Below are 21,152 nucleotides of genomic sequence, written 5' to 3' on the forward strand. Positions count from 1 at the left end.
CTGTGAACCACGGTGTTTTTATGTCAGGATCCCAGGCAGAAGCAAAAACATAACTCCACGTGAACTGTTAGAGGCCGTCCATGTCCAGACCACTGGTCTAGCTTGCCTAAGTCAAACTTCTGTTACGCTTTATGGTTCGAAATTAAGATTGCTCAGCACATAAAAACTGATGACAATGCCTTCGGCTGATTGACGTGATGTGTTTGCGCAGGTGCATTTCTGTGTATATATAAGATGCTCTGCTTTCGGGATAAACAGTTGTAAGTGTAGCGCTCATATTTCCTTTTCTTTCGCCTGTGTCTTCTTTTTTCGAGTTGCTTGCGCTATAAAGCAGCACACAAATTCTCACAGTGCCACTACGGTCTCCTAGAATGGGCTACAGCGTGCACAACCTAGCTTCAGAAACTGTGACATTTTTCTCCTCATAAGAATTGAAGATTTAGCTGCGTTTTGCAAATTACAGAAGAAACTTCTGTTTGAAAGAAATGTACCACATTTCAATATATTTAAAGCAGCCGAGTAGTCGCTTACACTTACAGAAAGTCACATAATACGGCATCGTATTTGTTGTCATGCTTTTGCCACAGGTCATTGTCATGCTTTTGCCAAAGGTCATTATCCGCTATTTGTCAAGTGTCAAAAAAACAAATCCTTGTCTAATGAGAAAAACAGTGCTCGTTTCAGACAATATGAGACGCGATTTTCCCATCAGCGAGGCTATCTCGATTTACGTTCTGAATGGTTTTCTCCCTTTAAGAGAAAATTGGTTTCATGACCTCAATGGAAAAAGAAAAGAAAGCTCCTGATGGGGCTCAGTATGGTGCGACATCAAAATCTTAGCAAGTGCCTATTCAGCTTGCACGTATCCCAGAAGCTCGCTAATGGCATAAAGCTCCCTTTGTGCCACAATGGTGTGTCTACGACAAAAGGAGCTAAGGCCAGAAGTTAGGCAGTCACACACATTTTAATCGTCAAATTAAAGCGTGTTATGACCTTTGTTTGCCACTTTTAATAGCATGGTTGACACAACACGCTATAATATTATTTTTAAGAAAGCATGTCTTGACCATGGCGTGCCTAACCAATTTTGTTAGGTGAGGAAACATTACTTCTGGGGCCCTATAATGTAACAGTATTACAATGTGTTTTTATTCCGATCTCCTGACGTCAGATGTGCGTACCCGCCGACGCAAGCATTGGGCGGTCACCCGCAGGGTTGTCTGAACAGACCAATCAAACGCTCTCCTCGTTCATAGGAGGTCACCTTTGTTTGCCACTTTTAATAGCATGGTTGACACCACACGCTATAATATTATTTTTTAGAAAGCATGTCTTGACCATGGCGTGCCTAACCACTTTTGTTAGGTGAGGAAATATTACTTCTGGGGCCCTATAACGTAAAACTATTCCAATATGTTTTTATTCCGATCTCCTGACGTCAGATGTGCGCACCCGCCGACGCAAGCATCGGGCGGTCACCCGCAAGGTTGTCTGAACAGACCAATCAAACACTCTCCTCGTTCATAGGAGGTCACATTTGTTTGCTTGAAAAACGAATAACATTGCCCGCACTAAGTGGCTTGTCTTATATAATTGGCTCACAAGAGGCGAGGAGCACGCTCAAGTGGAGAGGAATTCAATAGGGCCGAGCCACTGCACTGAAAATCGATAATCGGATGAAGAGGGTGGTGCCGGCGTCTGCGATTGGTCGGCTTTCCGTTACTTAGCTTGCGGTGGCTAGTGGACAATCGCGGCGGCATGCAATGGAAGCGTAACAATGACGCTAAAACGGATCCTCAGCAAATAGGAGTTGGAAGAACGAGGTAGTAAACGTGCCGAAAGTGCTAGAAAACATTACACGGCCACGCAAAAAGTTTCATTACACGCAAATAAGCCCATCCTCCCCGGCAGTTGCGAGTAGCCAACGCCTGAGGGATCGGTGGCAGCCATCGTTTATTCCTTTTGGCACGGGGCAGCCTGTGGCTATTCAGAAGAAAATTCAGTTTTCTTCGGCATATTAATGCATCTCTATTGCGTACACGTCACTTTGACGCGGTGAGTTTTTGCGGTTTTATGACGTCGCATAAGAGGCAGGTGAAGTAGGCGCAGCCCGAAATCTTTTGACCAATAGTCGAGGGCTAATGTTGAAGAGGCGTCGAATCAGAAATAACTATTTTTCTTCTGTTCGGTCAAATCATGAATAATCCGTGTGTACACGTTATATAAGATGGAGAGCTATCGCGGTTTTCGTGAAGTCGCGTGACGGACAGGTGAAATGGGGGTGGTCTAAAAATTTTTTGACCAATTGCGAAGGGCTGATTGCAGAATTGGAATAGAAAAGTTTGGAATAGCTTTAAGTTATAGCGCCCCTGGGCCGTTTTAGGGATCTGGTTACACATTATTCACAGCACAATACGTTGTTCCCCTAAGTATGTCACAGACAAATGCATATTTTAGGTTGACCATATTAACATGCGCGCAATGTACAGCATTCCTTCAAGGGTACCACTATTTATTCAGGCATACATAGGCGAAGTTCAGCAGTCAACCTTATAACCACGCCTCTATAAGTCATGCATATTGGCAATTTGACAGAATAATGAGAAGGGAAGGTGAGAGAGATGCCCCTGTTTTAAGAAAAGAAATAGCAGAGTTGAAGCTTTCATCATCATGATCATCATCAGCCTGGTTACTCCCACTGCAGGGCAAAGGCCTCTCCCATACTTCTCCAACTACCCCGGTCATGTACTAATTGTGGCCGTGTTGTCCCTGCAAACTTCTTAATGTCATCCGCCCATCTAACTTTCTGCCACCCCCTGCTACGCTTCCCTTCCCTTGGAATCCAGTCCGTAACCCTTAATGACCATCGGTTATCTTCCCTCCTTATTACATGTCCTGTCCATGCCCATTTCGTTTTCTTGATTTCAACCAAGATGTCATTACCTCGCGTTTGTTCCCTCACCCAATCCTCTCTTTTCTTATCCCTTAACGTTACACCCATCATTCTTTCCATAGCTCGTTCTGTCGTCCTTAATTTAAGCAGAACTCTTTTTGTCAGCCTCCAGGTTTCTGCCCCATACGTGAGTACTGGTAACTTTTCTCTTGATGGATAGTGACAACCTGTTGTTCATGATTTCAGAATTTCAGTTTTTTATTTCAGTCTTATGATCCAGATTCGTGGTCGCTACCTGCCCTAAGTAGATGTATTCCCTTACCACTTTCAGTGCCTCGCTACCTATCGTAAACTGCTGTTCTTTTCCGAGACTGTTAGACATTACTTTAGTTTTCTGCAGATTAATTTTCAGACCCACCCTTCTGCTTTTCCTCTCCAGGTTAGTGAGCATGCATTGCGATTGGTCTCCTGAGTTACTAAGCAAGGCAATATCATCAGCGAATCTCAAATTGCTAAGGTATTCTCCATCAACTTTTATCACCAATTCTACCCACTCCAAGTCTTTGAATACCTCCTGTAAACACGCTGTGAATAGCATTGGAGAGATCGTATCTCCCTGTCTGACGCCTTTCTTTATTGGGATTTTTTTGCTTTCTTTATGGAGAACTACGGTGGCTGTGGAGCCACTATAGATATCTTTCAGTACATTTACATATGGCTCATCTACACCCTGATTATGCATGTCCATGCATCCATGACTGCTGAGGTTTCGACTGAATTCTTATTCTGCGTCATATGCAAAAGGGTTGAGCATGCGAAGCTTTCGGTTACATTCTCACTTGCGACCCCTGCAACAGGCTGACTGACAGGCATAACTAGCTGAGGGTGGGACCACATTTTCGTAACCTGAACTTTTTTTTGTACATCTGAAGAGATCAGCCGCAAGCTCTATGCTGCGCTGCACTCGAGAAGCATTATAAACTGGCAACATTTGAATGTTAGGCTGCATGGTTTGTTGCACGCTTCTGGAATTTACTGATTTATTGTACACGTATTTCATAGGCTCCATTTGGAGTGTTCCCTGAGCTGGCATGAAAACAAATTCTGAACTAACAAGGAGAACATTCAACAGAACAAGTCAGAAAAAAGAAAAAATAGAACACTCTCATCATGGGACTAAGTAAGTGGCAGCGTGCTTATAAAAAAACTCAATTGGAAATGTTTCACTACTGGTAGCGCTTTAGGAGATGGAATGTGGAAATCCAAGCTTTATACACTTTTAAGCCACCTTTCGTGGCTTTTTGTTTTGAGGTGCCTTTCTCTGTAGTATTATAGGAATGAATACCCCCCTCCAAAAAACAAAGGCATGTAATACACAATAGGGAACACTTAGGAAAATGTAATTAAGAACGTAGAGTCTGTGTGGGCTCAGATGTAAGAAGTCTACATGAAAGCATAATAATAAAGGTGGGCAAAGCTTTTCTGCTTTTGTCGGCCAACCTGTAGCAAGACATACAGGTAAAAGGACATGCATGCCTCACAGCACAGTCCCTAAATATATCTGTCACAATACAGTGAGTAGGTATACCATGCATATCTACAATAGCCCCTAATTATAGTTAACTCAGAGGGGACTACCTATGAAATTTGATCAAACTGGAGGTGGTAATTCTAGCTGTACGATTCAAGTAGACCGATAAGGGACATTATCAATATGGCATGTACAGCGAGAGTGTTGTACATTATTGTTGTACATTATGTCATTCCTGCCAACCTGTGAACATATTTTGTAAAAATGCTGCAGACACTAAATTGTTTGTTGGGAACACAGCACACATTTTTTAAAGCTTGCTCTTAGCACCCACATTGTCGCATACACACACATTATTAATAAAGGGAAAATCAGACATCCACCCGTTCGTAGCAGTTGGTACAACGGAAACCCGTACGGGTTCCTCGAAAGGAAAACCTTACAGTTGAAGAAAAAATCGTACTGGTCTGGGACTCGTACCCGGAACCACCGTTTTTGCGGGGCGACTGCTCTACCATCTGAGCTATCCAGGCGGCTAGCAGATGGCAGGGCGAAGTCGAATTTGTCGACAACACGAAGCAAAGGCAAGGGTCTGACGTAATAGTGCAGCGGAAACCCGCAAGGTGAAGAGAAGTAAATAATGAAGGGAAACAATTACGCCAAACCATTCCCTTTGCTTCGTGTTGTCAACACATTCGACATCGCACTGCCACCTGCTAGCCGCCTGCTTAGCTCAGATGGTAGAGCCGCTGCCCCGGAAAGGTGGTAGTCCTCGGTTCGAGTCCCGGACCAGGGCGAATTTTTCTTGAACTACGACGCTTTTTCTTTCGAGGAACCCTTATGGGATTCCTTTATGGCGATTGCTACGAATGGGTGGATGTGTGATTTTCCCTTTAATAATTATTTCTCTCCACCTTGTGGGTTTCCTCAGAGTCATTACGTCACACAAACATTATCAACCATTATTTAACTTAACGTGCAGCACAAAAAGCAGCAGCGAACTTGAAACCAGTAACTGACAACATTGTTTGTCTGATTACAGATCTTTTTCAGTGTGTTTGCTGCTGCCTCTTTAGGCTGCTTCAGGAATTTATCTGACCAAGCTTCCCTATAGCAAGTGCCCCTTTGATGTTCCCGTTAGAGATATTGCGTTGCTAATAATAGAGCAGTACAAGTACCAATACAAATAATTTTTACATGCATTTTAACAATGTCACGCCACCTATCTCTTAATAGCTTTTAAACATCTTAACCAACACAACTTCATTCTGTTTTTGAAGTGGCATTCATAAAATTGTAAAATGAGCCCACAAATGTAAACACACGAAAAATTCAGAAGAGTTTCCAAATATGGAATGATAGCAACAAAATCTCCAGCTCGTGTAAGTGGCAGCGACTGCTTTGTACACACCTTGTCGCACCATGCCAATCAGATACTTTGCCGTGCTGTTGAGGCTGGAGAAGTGCCGCAGGTGCATATGTGGAAGTGCCTCTGTTTCACAAAATCTTGACATCCCTAAACAATAAGGAATGTTTAATTTATTGTAATTCCTGCTGAAACTGCAAACTTGTGATATCACAAGATCACGTTACATTTTGAAAAGTCTCGTACCACCATTTAGATGAAGCTGCATCTGGTTGTGCAAATATGTGATTGTTATATCAAACGCGGTTATATAACACGTAAATTGAACTGCAGCAAACATGAATCAGCTATGAAAAGCTTCACACAAACGTACACATGTATAAAGTGATATGTGAATTGTACTGTCAAGAAAATTCCTTAGGACATGAAAAGCATTCGAAAACCTAATTCGTTTATGCGGCGGAACAAAGCACTGTCCCAAAGGACGATGTGCTCAAAATTACAACAGTCCACCTGTTTTTCTGGAGAGACAATACAGAAAAGAGAAAGATTTTTTGATTAAAAAGAAACGTCGCTGTTGTGATTTCGGCTTCTCTTCAAGATCGGAACCCTTTACAAACACACGAAAACACACAGGACACTAATACACGCCATCTGACGACCCTCTATAAACAGAAGAATTTGCATACAGCCTAAAAATGTGGCCATTCGTCGACAGAGCAATCGGGTGCTATCTCGCGGAGCTGTTAGCTGTGAAGACACATCGGCGTACTACTTCTAAAAATTCCTATACCATTTCTCAATGATAAATTATGTACACAAGCAGTAACTTTCCTTCCTAGAATTTTTGTGCCTATTTATATCAAAGAACCACCCGCGCTAGCGTGCTTCATAGAAGAAAGCAAAAAATCCATAGATAAAGCTGTTGGCACTATCAATACGTTTTAGGGCAATTTTCATGCAACTTTTTGCTAAATATGTACTGCGACATGAATAACGAACATTTGAAAAGCACATTTATAATTGTTGTTGCTTTACTAATCTGGATTCGGTTGTTTTACGGATCTTGCGATCCGTACAAAAACGCACACTTTACGAACCATAGACTAGAAGAATGCGCGCAAGCGCCGGACTTGCCTTTCTAGGCCTACTCGGGAAACGTTCCTTTTAGTGTCACAGGTGACGCGGAATCGACTGCACCGACGGTCCTGCATCGATTGCACCGACGGTCCTGCGACGGTCCTGCACTGACGACAGGACGTAATAGCACAACTTTCACGAAATTCTTCCGTACAGTGTGATACGATGTGAGAGTGCCAGAGGAGGAGGTCCTTAAGACAGAGGCTTTTCACGAGCCCGGAACAAAGAAAGCGTGAAGGGTAATATCTACAATATTCAACATAGGCGCCTCGCACGAAAGATATTGCGAGCTACATTACGCAGTCCCAGGGGTTTTGTGATTCTCAATGCATACAAAATGCACCACAATATCTCTCGGCACAGCGTACAGGCGATTAAACAACCACATCGACCGGCGTCAATGCAGCGCGCACTCACATGTAGCGACAGCTGAAGACGGGATCACCGAAGGTCACCATGCTTTCAGTGATCTGATGGATGGTGACGGCGTTGTATTTTGATGTTATGCGAGTCGTACAACGTCTTGTACGGCAGGTTTCAGCAACATTGCTTTTAAGAGAGAGGACAGCGATCTGCGTAGCGGCCGTATAGACGTGTCAGGAACGGGAATCAGTTTGGAATTCGCAGCATATCGTGTTTGGTCTGTGAATGTTCCAAGGTATTCCTGTTCTTCTGAGGCGTAATTAACGACACATTTGGAGTACAGCAGTGTCATAGACGCATTGTGTCGCCTTGTTTTTTGTGCATCGTTCTTCGGGTGTGTACTGTTTATGAGTAGTGCCCTCCATGTATCGGACGTTGCTGTCACGGTGGCTTGATTTCTTGCTTTATTGTGAACGTGTTGCTGATCTACGGGTGTCACACGGCGCACTTTTGATCATGATCAGGCGCGATCCTGATCGAATTTCTCGTTTGTGATTAGCTCCTTTGCGCATGCTGCGCGCGGGAGCCAATAGCAGTCGAAAATTACGATTCGGATCGCGCTTGATCGCGATCGAAATGTTCGTGTGACACTGGTATAAGAACGTCCGTAGTGCCTATCGCGGGCGCTTTCGTACACGTCTTGCGTTGCTTGCATGTGTGTACGTGTGTACTCGACCGCGTACTGTATGCGTTGTTAGTGTGTCAGAGCTTTTTAAATGTCTGCGTGTTAATAAAGCACACGGCTAGCGAAATCGCTTTGTTTGTGTTGATGTGTGCGTACATGCAGCTTGATTTCAAAGCTACAATGCCAGCCATTGATCAAGTGATTACTGTAGAGCTTGAGAATGGTCCCAATTTAGCACTAGGGGCTAAAGTGTCAGGATATAGAAAAAAAGTTCTGCCCCAGTTCTGTTTAAGCATTAAACTGGTATGCATAATGCCATCCAGTATGGTTGCCACAAAGCTCCAGATTAAACCAGCTTTCGTGCCAAACAGGCGCCCCTCTATGGTGCCAGTGCGTCCAGTATAAACCAGTTTAGTTGCAAACAGGGCGCCTGTTAAGACCTATTATTGTGTAAACTGGTCGTGCCTACACCTGTTTGCATGCCAAATGAGACCCCGTCAGACCTGTTCGTGTGTAAACTGGTCGTGCCTAAACCTGTTTGCATGCCAAACAGGGCCCCGTTCAGACCTGTTCGTGTGCAAACTTGTCCTGTTTATACCTGTTTGTTGCTGAACAGGTCCCTGTTAAACCCAGTTCAAACCTGTATAACCCAGTTTTAATTTAAGTAGGATACAAGGCACACATTGTTGCAACGATAGCATATTTGGTGGTATCGGCGGTATGTGCTCCGACACATTTCGTTGTCCTGTAATTTCGTTCCGATGAAAAGGGCCTGCGCTGCGCTCTAGACGCGCTGAAACCTGCGCTGACTCTAGACGCTCACTGGCGATCATGAATTCTTGTTTCCTTTCCAGGCTATTGAACATCGCCGTTGTCCTTGGCCTATTATTCTTCAGCGCTACTGTTACATTTTCTCGGTTAAAGTGCAGAAACATTTTTTTGATAATTATCTCTATTTTTGCTGAGCACGACAATGTCATCTGCAAACCGAGGCTGATTGAGATATTCGCTGTTGATCCTCACTCCTAAGCCTTCCCGGTCTAATAGCTTCAATTTTTCATGTAAGCATACAGTAATTAGCACTGTCGAGATTCTCTCCTTCTTCAACTCATTCATGATAAATATTTTTCCACTTCTAAAGAATTACAAGTTGTGAAGCCGGAACTATCACAAATGCTGAGTTGAAGTGAGTCTGAGGAGCTGCGCACAGGTACACGTTAGGTAAACGTAAATTTGTTTTCGGTCGTCACCCGAGTGCTACAAGCACCACGGCCTTGATGTGAAGTTCGTTTAGACCTTCACTGCAATCATTACCGTATGCACTCATTCCTCTTAATAGAAACAAATGTCATAGCTTCGCCAAATTGTCCAGATTGAATGATCGAGCTCTTTGCCGCCAGTAGAGCACATAAAACCACATGATTCGTGCGGTGCAAATACTTTGCTGATATGAGGCGTTTTGGTGGCCACGTTCAAAGTCGAGCATGCTTCACGATGTTCACTACGCGATACCAGGCCACTCTGGCTGCCTTTCGCATGCCGCCCTGTTGACTTTACCACTCCGCAGTAGGGGCGGAGGACCCTAAGCTGGCCGCCGGTTGGCAGAAAACTGTTGCGCCAAATTCACAAACCTCTGTGAAAGCTTTCCTAAGTGAGAGAAGAAGATAGAACAACACGCGATGCGACTTAAAGACGTGAGTGACGTCATTTACCCATGACTGATGTTAGTCTGGCGTTCAGAATAAGCCTCTCCAGCTAAGAAAACAAAATCTGCCGTGTGTTGTCGCTTTTATTTCTCATCTGCTATTCTCATGGCCGTGGCCGTGTTACTCGCTGTGCGCTTGCAAATGAAAAATAACGTAGTGACTGCTTTATGTGCTGCATACTGCCCATTTTTTTTTTACCAGAACGACGTGTCTCCGGTGATATATCTCACTGTGGCTGTAGAAATAAACGTGTGCGCGGGAGTGCTTGTCGCTGTGTGAGCGTGTGTTTTCCCAGGGCCTATGGACTTGACGCAACCAAAGCCTTACATATTGCTTAACTGTTAATTATTTAATACCTTAAGAGTGAATCTTCTATGCATTACTACATAAAGAGCCTGAATGAGGGAAATATTATGCGTCCTGACAAGCACGGGTAAGTGCCGCGGTATGCCGCGGAACCCTGAAGGGTGTAGTTCATTTTACACCGAAGGCACGCTAACAATTTAGTGCAATGAAAGTTGCGCGTCATTTAACATTCTATATATTGGATCGCAGGCGCGTGTGGGAAGACACACTGCTGACCTATTGCACGATGCTGCATGGCGGCATAGATCTTTGTGGTCCATTTGAATAGAGAGGTATCGTATATACTAACCCGACAGATTTTGTCTTCTCAAAAGTTCCTACCACACAGAACAATATGCTTTTGCTTTTATTTAATACAATTCGTTACAAGACGATTCATACGATAATTTATCGCTCCGTTAATTAAATCTTTTTTTACACCACCACGCTTGTTTCAGCTAGGAACTTTCACAACGATGCTGGTGCGTGTTTTCTTCGGCATCATTGGGTATTTTCGATCATCGTATTGACTTCCCGCTTCGTACTGTAGGATTCTCGTTTGTCTTACTCACATGTCCGCTCACACCGCGAGCTGCAAGATGAGCAACACCGTGGGTACATACACTACGTCATTTCGACTTAGTGCTGAATTGAAACTATGAACAAAATAATTGCAGGCTAAGGCGAGCAGTACGGCAGTTGACACGATTCGTCCAACAGCAACAAGTTTTGGTAATTAGAAACGTTCAGTCGTTTTTTCGTTGTTTCATCTCGAATGGAGTTGTGGCTTGTGTCCTATCGGCTGTAGAATCCTGTTACAAGGAATACACGCTATATATATAAAAGGTGCAGTCGACCACTTCTTGAACAGTACCGTGCGGGGGCGCCGACTGGCCGGCCGTTGAGCGCTTTCTAACATCGCAAGGTGACGAGATCAGCAAGAGTAGCGCATGTGCAGAAAGTTCACTGGAAGCCGCTATCCTTTAGCTGAACTGTTAGCGAATTTGTATAGTTTCCGTTTGTTTGTTTTGTTTGATTGTTTGTTTTGTATCGCTTAACCATTGTTAGAGACTTGATCTCTCATCTTCCCCAGCTACCATTTGTATAATTTCTTGGTACTCCTCTTTTGCTACTTCACAGAGTCGTTTTGTTTCCTTTATCACGGTATTTATATGGTTATTTGTTATTTCATTTTTTTTTTTACTCACTAACAATGTATAATTTCTTTTTACTCATTTCTTTTTTCCCCGCAGGGGCGTCTGCGTCAGCAGGCGTTTGGTGTGTTGCGACACCACGGACCCGAGCACACGAGGGTTGGACCCTCCCGCGTGTCGCCGTGCGCGGCTTAGCCGTGTCCGGGGAAAGGGGGATCCTGGAGGTTGAGTCGATGCCGGGTGTTCGGACCTTTAAGGCCCCCCGGCGGAGGCAACACACCTCTTTGGCCTCTGCTTCACGTAGACGGCACCCCCGGACTGACCCACCCGGGGGAAATCGGTAGTTGCCTTTTCCTGTCCTTCTCTCCAATCTTCGTCTTTCTCTCTAACTTTTGATCTTTCCTGTCTTCTCTTCATTTCTTTTTTACTTCCGCTCTTCCCGGCAGCAAGGGTTAACCATGTGTGCTGCAATCAACCTTGGTTGTACATATCTGGTTATAGCGGAAACGTACAGTTGGCGTCCGCAGGACTTGTTTCTTTATAAGGCCTGTGGCGTCCCCTTGTTGGGCTCCATGGTGGGCGGCTGCCGTTACTGCCGAAAACTGAACATTCCCTTATGGACTATTCCTTTCCAAAACTCCCTGATCGCCCTCAGAAGCGAGGGCGCACCGAAGAAGTATTTAAATTTTTTGGCCGACACACTGAAAACTTTCCCCGCTATCAAGTCATTCATTCTGAAAAACCCGGACAGACAACGAGAATGATCTCGCCTTTCCTGGTTTCCAAATGTCTAACGCAAACAATTGGCCCAGGCTATAATGCATCTAGGCTAGCAAGTGGCGACCTCCTCTTGGAACTGCATGACAAAAACCAGTACCAAAAACTAAGTAACCTAGTGTCTATTGGGGACAATCCTGTTTCAGTAACCCCACACCGCACCATGAACACCATCCGTGGTGTGATCTCTGAGGACGACCTAATGAACCTGACCGAGGCTGAACTTTTGGAAGAATGGAAGGACCAAAATATTATCAACGTAAAACGAATTAGAATCAGGCGCGACGGGAAAGAAATCGATACCAAACACCTAATTCTCACGTTTGGCTCCAGTATATTACCAGAAACAATAAAAGCAGGTTATATTAAGATCCGAGTAAGGCAGTACATTCCTAACCCTCTCCGTTGCTTCAAGTGCCAAAGATTCGGCCACAGCTCGCAAAACTGCCGAGGCCGATTGACCTGTGCTAAGTGCAGTGCACACGAACACCCCACTGAATCCTGTGATAAACCTCTACACTGTGTAAACTGCGATGGGGACCACGCGGCATACTCGCGGTCTTGTCCATCCTGGAAAAAAGAGAAAGAAATCGTAGCAATTAAAGTAAAGGAGAACCTTTCATTCAAAGAAGCGCGTAGGCGGGTGTCCAACCTGCCAAACAGCTTTGCCGAGGTGGTGCGTCAGGGGGCAGCGCCACAACGGCTTCCGGCAGCTGTCCGACCCACAATCAGTGAGTCGGCAGTTATGCCACCTGCCCCCGCGGCGGTTGCAGCTAGCGCTGCTCCGTCACCCCAGCAGAAGGTGCCTTCCACCTCCGGGCAGGTGCCCCAAAAGGCCTCGTCCAACGTGCCGAGGCCTTCTCGTCAAACAAAGCGCTCGGAAGAGCGCGTGTCCAGCGCCTCGCAAGAGGCGATGGACACAACGACCAGCCAGACGGCGCCACCAGCGCCTAAGGAGCGGCGAGGTACTCTCGACCGCTCCAAAAGAGACAAAACTCCCGTCACGGCGCCTGAACAAGGCCCGTGAGCTAACCTCAGTCTCTTAAACACACAGCACCCTACACATATAGCATAATGGATACACAAATACTACAATGGAATGTGAGAGGACTTCTCCATAACCTCGACGACATTAGAGAACTCCTACGCAAACACAATCCCAAGTTGCTGTGTGTTCAGGAGACACACCTAAAACTAACGCAGGCTAACTTTCTAAGGCAATATGCCACTTTTCGCAAAGATCGCGATGATGCACTCACCTCCTCGGGGGGTGTAGCCATAATAGTCGATCAGGGTGTTGCATGTAAGCAATTAAGTCTCCGGACTCCCCTCGAGGCAGTTGCAGTACAAGCTGTGCTATTTGGTAAGCTAATAACGGTTAGTTCGATTTACGTCTCCCCATCTTGTCACCTTACTAAAACAGACTTTGAAAGCTTCATCGATGAACTTCCTCCACCATATATAGTCGTTGGTGATTTAAATGCACATAGCCCCCTGTGGGGCGACACGCGTTCCGATGCACGTGGACGCCTGATAGAAAACTTTCTATTTTCCTCAGGTGCATGTTTACTGAATAAAAAAGAACCGACGTACTACAATGTTACACATCAAACGTACTCGTCCATTGACTTAAGCATAGCTTCCAGCTCACTATTTCCGTACCTGGAGTGGTCTTTTCTCAAGAACCCCTATGGGAGTGACCACTTCCCAATTACATTAAATCTAACAAAATCAGATACATGCTCGCCCCATTTCCCTCGATGGAACGTCGAAGCAGCAAACTGGGAACTGTTTCGAGAACTCACATATTTAGGCGAGGATGATATTTCTGATTTTAATATAGATGATGCTGTGGCATACCTAACTGGTTTTATTATTGACGCTGCAACAAAATGCATTAAACAATTTAACGGACTGTCAAAGAAACGCCGCATCCCTTGGTGGAATGACGAATGCCGACAAGCACGCAAAAATCAAAACAAAGCTTGGGGATTGCTTCGCAATTCTCCAACAGCTGAAAATCTTATTAACTTTAAACAGGTCAAATCACAAGGCAGGAGAACACGTCGACGTGCAAAGAGAGAGAGCTGGGAGCGGTACATATCAGGGATAAATTCTTACAAAGACGAGGCAAAGGTGTGGAATAGGGTAAATAAACTAAAAGGCCGGGAGACGAACCCCCTGCCCTTATTAAGTACCCAAGGAGATGGCCTGGAAGACCAGGCAGACTGCCTGGGTGAACACTTTGCCTATATCTCCAGTGCATCTCATTACACGCAATCATTCATCAAGTTCAAAGAACGTGCAGAGCGACAGCCCCTTGATCGGAAATGTGGCCATTATGAAGAGTACAACCGCCCGTTTAGTTTAGCTGAGCTCAAAAATTCTCTTGCTTGTTGTAACAGCTCAGCACCAGGTGGTGACCGTATCATATATGAAATGGTCAAGTATCTGCACCCTGAAACACAGAAAGCACTCCTCTCACTTTTTAATCTCATGTGGGCCGCTGGATATATTCCATCTTCTTGGAAAGAAGCTATAATAGTACCCATACTCAAACAAGGTAAGGACCCGTCCGTACCTTGTAGTTATAGACCTATCGCTTTGACAAGCTGTTTCTGCAAGCTCTTTGAAAAGATGATAAACCGACGCCTAATCTATATCCTTGAGAGCAATGGACTACTAGATCCTCACCAGTGTGGTTTCAGGGAAGGCAGATCGACCGTAGATCACCTTGTCCGCATTGAGGCAAATATAAGGGATGCCTTCATACACAAACAGTTTTTTCTCTCCGTATTTCTTGATTTGGAGAAAGCATACGACACCACATGGCGCTTCGGCATTATTCGAGACCTTTCCGCTATGGGTATCCGCGGGAGTATGTTAAGTATAATTGAAAGTTACCTTTCTAACCACACATTTCGTGTCAGGGTGGGCCATGCCTTGTCAAGGTCTTTCACCCAGGAAACTGGGGTTCCACAAGGCGGTGTGCTAAGCTGCACACTCTTTATTGTGAAAATAAATTCTTTGGGCATGGCTATCCCACGAACAATGTCATACTCTGTATATGTAGATGATGTGCAGCTTGGTTTCAAATCGTGCAATTTAACTATCTGCGAACGACATGTCCAGCATGCCCTAAATAAAGTGGCAAAATGGGCTGAAGAAAACGGTTTTAGATTGAGCCCACAGAAAAGTACATGCGTCCTTTTCACGAATAAGAGAGGAATAGTATCATGTCCTGCTATTGAGCTGTCTGGTAGCAGATTACCGGTACGCGCCGAGCGAAAGTTTCTCGGCATTATATTAGACTCTAAACTGACATTCATCCCGCATATTAAATACTTGAAGGCTAAGTGCCTCAAGACAATGAACTTATTGAAACTTCTATCAAGTACAACATGGGGCAGTGACAGGAAATGTCTTTTGAACTTGTATAGGTGTCTTGTTGGCTCACGTCTTGACTACGGCGCTATAGTATATCAGTCCGCTACACCAAGTGCTTTAAAGATGCTGGATCCTGTCCATCATTTAGGAATCCGCCTCGCGACCGGAGCCTTCAGGACAAGCCCCGTACAAAGCCTTTATGCAGAAGCAAATGTATGGTCACTCCATCTTCAGAGATCATATAGCAGTTTTACATATTTCCTCAAAGCAATTTCAAACCCTGAACACCCCTCTTATACATGCGTAAACGATATGACCGATGCCATGCTCTTCAATAACCGACCTGCAGCGAGAAGACCGTTCTCTTTGCGTGCAAGGAACCTTAGTGAGGAAATGGGTGTTCCGGTGCTTGAATATTGTCTTATGTCTCCAGCGAAACTGTTGCCACCATGGCAGTGGCAGCTGATAGAGTGTGACACATCCTTTGTAGAGATCACTAAACATGCGCCAGAGACACATATTAAAATGCATTTCTTAGAACTACAGTACAAGTACTCGTGCACAGAGTTTTACACTGACGCTTCTAAGTCGCATGCCGGGGTGTCCTATGCAGCCATTGGTCCATCTTTCTCTGAATCCGGTGTACTGCACACTGAAACAAGTATATTTACGGCTGAGGCCCACGCACTATTGTCGGCTGTGAAACATATAAGAAAATCAAATCTTCAAAAGACAATTATATTCACAGACTCATTAAGCGTCGTAAAAGCATTGAAGTCACTCTGTAAACACAAAAACCCTGTACTTACTGAGCTATACTCCATTCTCTGTAGAGCGTATATGTCTGACCAGCATGTCATTATATGCTGGGTACCTGGCCATAGAGGCATCGAGGGGAATGTACTAGCTGACGAAATGGCTACATCACTCACCTCGCAAGCAATTATTCCTACGGCTGCTGTACCTGTTACAGATCTGAAGCCTCTCTTACGGAAGAATCTGCGAAGCCACTGGCAACGCTTATGGGACATTGAAACTAAGAATAAGCTTCACTTGATTAAGCCAAAGTTAGGTTTCTGGCCCCCGAAAACGAAAACACGACGTACTGATGTCCTATTCTGTCGACTCAGGATAGGACACACCTATGGCACCCACAACTTTTTACTGACAGGAAATGAGCCTCCAACGTGTGGTAGATGTGGTGAGAGGCTGACCGTTCTCCACGTACTACTGCAGTGTCGGGAATCCGAAGCTGAGAGAAAGAGACATTTTCCTCTTGTATATCGTCAGCACACCCCTCTCCATCCAGCAATGTTTCTTGGTGAAGAAGCGTTCTTTGACACCACAGCAGTCATAGCTTTCCTGAAAGATGTAGACTTGCAAGTTTTTAGCCCCATAAATTCATAGCACATCCTCTTTTTAGAGGATGCCGCTGTGATGGTTGTATTGTAAAGCACATGCCTCCAGGCCCTTGCATCCCAAGGGCTCTGTTAAGGCAGTAGTGCTTATTGCAAAACGTTTCTCTGTGAGATATGTCACTATCGGATCATTATCTTACAATGTGTATTTCGTGTTCATTGTGCAGCCCATTAATCATTGGCATAATTTTATCTTCTGTAAGTTTTATGTACTTTAGAGCAACTGTTTTTAGGCCCCTATACAGCCACCGTAGCATCTGCCTTTCGTTATTCATAGCTCCATTGCTAACTCATTAGCACCGGCCTGGTGCTCTTTGGCCATAATTGGCCCTTGCGCCACAAAACACCACATTCATCATCATCATTTCTTTTTTGCTAATTCCCTGTATCCTCCCCTCACGCAATACTCCTTCGGGGCCCTGTGAGGTAACTGAATAAATAAATAAATGTCTCTGATAAGCCGGGGAGCTCGCACAGAGTCGATCGTGCCAGCGGCTGCGTCCTGCTCCTGCAAAGAGCCTAGCAGACGAAACTTCTGCTTCCAGTGAACTTGGTGCGCATGCGACACTCTTGCTGATCTCGTTTGCTTATAATAATAATAATAATAATAATAATAATAATAATAATAATAATAATAATAGTGGTGGTGGTGGTGGTGGTGATGATGATGATGATGATGATGACGCACATATACCGGGATGCGTCGACTGAGGTAAAACGCACATCAGCTTCGTTGCTCGTCCTTCACAGAGTGGAAAGGCTGATGAATTTTGTATTTGGGCAGTGCGATATTTTCAGCATAAGTAGGAAAATGTGTAGGAGACTACTCTTCCTAGTCTTATAAATTAGGCGCATGAAATTGCAGATCCTAACCGCGGCATAATACCGCGAATCGCATTGCTAAGAGCAGGCGAAATTACAAAGAGTAGGCATCACGAACCATTCAATACATTGTGATCAATATTCCTGTGGTTCAACATCTTCTGGTCATATCCTCTTGGAGGATCTCAGGGAAAAAATCGAATAAACCATACATTAGTACGAAGAAAAAAGTAACTAGATCGTTGTATGTTTGTGAAGGCCTGAAGAGGTGCAGTTTGTAGCGCCGAAATTCAAGCTCCCTATTGAAGAAATGGTGCACGTTACACGAGGTGTTACTGCTGCAGTGCAATAGTTAAAGTCCCTCATTTCCTATCTTACAGGGCATCAGACGATGTACATAGGATCAACCTGGATATATCTTGAAAATCATAGGTGAACAAGTCAATAAAATGCTTGTTCTGATCATCATCATCATCATCATCACCTGATTACGCCCACTGCAGGGCAAAGGCCTCTCCCATACTTCTCCAACTACCCCGGTCATGTACTAATTGTGGCCATGTTGACCCTCCAAACTTCCTAATCTCATCTGCCCACCTAACTTTCTGTCGCCCCCTGCTACGCTTTCCTTCCCTCGGAATCCAGTCCGTAACCCTTAATGACCATCGGTTATCTTCCCTCCTCATTACATGTCCTGCCCATGCCCATTTCTTTTTCTTGATTTCAACTAAGATGTCATTAACGCGCGTTTGTTCCCTCACCCAATCTGCTCTTTTCTTATCCCTTAACGTTACACCTATCATTTTTCTTTCCATAGCTCGTTGCGTCGTCCTCAATTTAAGTAGAACCCTTTTCGTAAGCCTCCAGGTTTCTGCCCCGTACGTGAGCACTGGTAAGACACAGCTGTTATACACTTTTCTCTTGAGGGATAATGGCAACCTGCTGTTCATGATCTGCGAATGCCTGCCAAACGCACCCCAGCCCATTCTTATTCTTCTGATTATTTCACTCTCATGATCTGGATCAGTAGTCACTACCTGTCCTAAGTAGATGTATTCTCTTACCACTTCCAGTGCCTCGCTACCTATCGTAAACTGCTGTTCCCTTCCGAGACTGTTAAACATTACTTTAGTTTTCTGCAGATTCATTTTTAGTCCCACCCTTCTGCTCTGCCTCTCCAGATCAGTGAGCATGCATTGCAGTTGGTCCCCTGAGTTACTAAGCAAGGCAATATCATCAGCGAAGCGCAAGTTACTAAGGTATTCTCCATTTACTCTTATCCCCAATTCTTCCCAATCCAGGTCTCTGAATACCTCCTGTAAACACGCTGTGAATAGCATTGGAGAGATCGTATCTCCCTGCCTGACGCCTTTCTTTATTGGGATTTTGTTGCTTTTTTTTATGGAGGAGTACAGTGGCTGTGGAGCCGCTATAGATATCTTTCAGTATTTTTACATACGGCTCGTCTACACCCTGATTCCGCAATGCCTCCATGACTGCTGAGGTTTCGACTGAATCAAATGCTTTCTCATAATCAATGAAAGCTACATATAATGGTTGGTTATATTCCGCACATTTCTCTATCACCTGATTGATAGTGTGAATATGATCTATTGTTGAGTAGCCTTTACGGAATCCTGCCTGGTCCTTTGGTTGACGGAAGTCTAAGGTGTTCCGGATTCTATTTGCAATTACCTTAGTAAATACTTTGTAGGCAACGGACAGTAAGCTGATCGGTCTATAATTTTTCAAGTCTTTGGCGTCGCCTTTCTTATGGATTAGGATTATGTTAGCGTTCTTCCAAGATTCCGGTACGCTCGAGGTCTTGAGGCATTGCGTATAGAGGCTGGCCAGTTTTTCTAGAACAATCTGCCCACCATCCTTCAGCAAATCTGCTGTTACCTGATCCTCCCCAGCTGCCTTCCCCCTTTGTATAGCTCCCAAGGCGTTCTTTACTTCTTCCGGCGTTACTTCTGGGATATCGAATTCCTCTAGATTATTCTCTCTTCCATTATCATCGTGGGTGCCACTCGTACTGTATAAATCTCTATAGAACTCCTCAGCCACTTGAACTATCTCATCCATATTAGTAATGATATTGCCGGCTTTGTCTCTTAAGGCATACATCTGATTCTTGCCAATTCCTAGTTTCTTCTTCACTGCTTTTAGGCTTCCTCCGTTCCTGAGAGCTTGTTCAATTCTATCCATGTTATACTTCCTTATGTCAGCTGTCTTACGCTTGTTGATTAACTTCGAAAGTTCTGCCAGTTCTATTCTAGCTGTAGGGTTAGAGGCTTTCATACATTGGCGTTTCTTGATCAGATCTTTCGTCTCCTGCGATAGCTTACTGGTATCCTGTCTAACGGAGTTACCACCGACTTCTATTGCACACTCCTTAATGATGCCCACAAGATTGTCGTTCATTGCTTCAACACTAAGATCCTCTTCGTGACTTAAAGCCGAATACCTGTTCTGTAGCTTGATCTGGAATTCTTCTATTTTCCCTCTTAGCGCTAACTCATTGATCGGCTTCTTATGTACCAGTTTCCTCCGTTCCCTCCTCAGGTCTAGGCTAATTCGAGTTCTTACCATCCTGTGGTCACTGCAGCGCACCTTACCGAGCACGTCCACATCTTGTATGATGCCAGGGTTAGCGCAGAGTATGAAATCTATTTCATTTCTAGTCTCGCCGTTCGGGCTCCTCCATGTCCACTTTCGGTTTTTCCGCTTGCGGAAGAAGGTATTCATTATCCTCATATTATTCTGTTCTGCAAACTCTACTAATACCTCCCCCCTGCTATTCCTAGTGCCTATGCCATATTCCCCCACTGCCTTGTCTCCAGCATGCTTCTTGCCTACCTTGGCATTGAAATCGCCCATCAGTATAGTGTATTTTGTTTTCACTCTACCCATCGCCGATTCCACGTCTTCGTAGAAGCTTTCGACTTCCTGGTCATCATGACTGGATGTAGGGGCGTAGACCTGTACAACCTTCATTTTGTACCTCTTATTAAGTTTCACAACAAGACATGCCACCCTCTCGTTAATGCTATAGAATTCCTGTATGTTACCAGCTATATTCTTATTAATCAGGAATCCGACTCCTAGTTCTCGTCTCTCCGCTAAGCCCCGGTAGCACAGGACGTGTCCGCTCCTTAACACTGTATATGCTTCTTTTGGCCTCCTTACTTCACTGAGCCCTATTATATCCCATTTACTGCCCTCTAATTCTTCGAATAGCACTGCTAGACTCGCCTCACTAGATAATGTTCTTGCGTTAAACGTTGCCAGGTTCATATTCCAATGGCGGCCTGTCCGGAGCCAGGGATTCTTAGCACCCTCTGCAGCGTCGCAGGTCTGACCGCCGCCGTGGTCAGTTGCTTCGCAGCTGCTGGGGACTGAGGGCCGGGGTTTGATTGTTGTGTTCATATAGGAGGTTGTGGCCAAGTACTGCACCAGGGTGGCCAATCCTGCTCTGGTGAGGGAGTGTGTTACCGGTTCTGGTCACCGGCATCAGGCCACACTCCAGGCCTGTTTATGCAATTTTATCAACACGCGGATTTTT

General features: G+C 44.8%; 1 protein-coding gene across 1 annotated transcript in view; it reads left to right on the forward strand.

Annotated features, from left to right (window-relative positions):
* Positions 1 to 21,152, forward strand: part of LOC140219556 (ATP-binding cassette subfamily C member 4-like) — a 56,735-nt gene that overhangs the window by 11,227 nt on the left and 24,356 nt on the right. The window lies entirely within an intron of this gene.

The sequence above is a fragment of the Dermacentor andersoni genome, chromosome 7 (assembly GCF_023375885.2).
Source record: "Dermacentor andersoni chromosome 7, qqDerAnde1_hic_scaffold, whole genome shotgun sequence".
NCBI lineage: Eukaryota > Metazoa > Arthropoda > Arachnida > Ixodida > Ixodidae > Dermacentor > Dermacentor andersoni.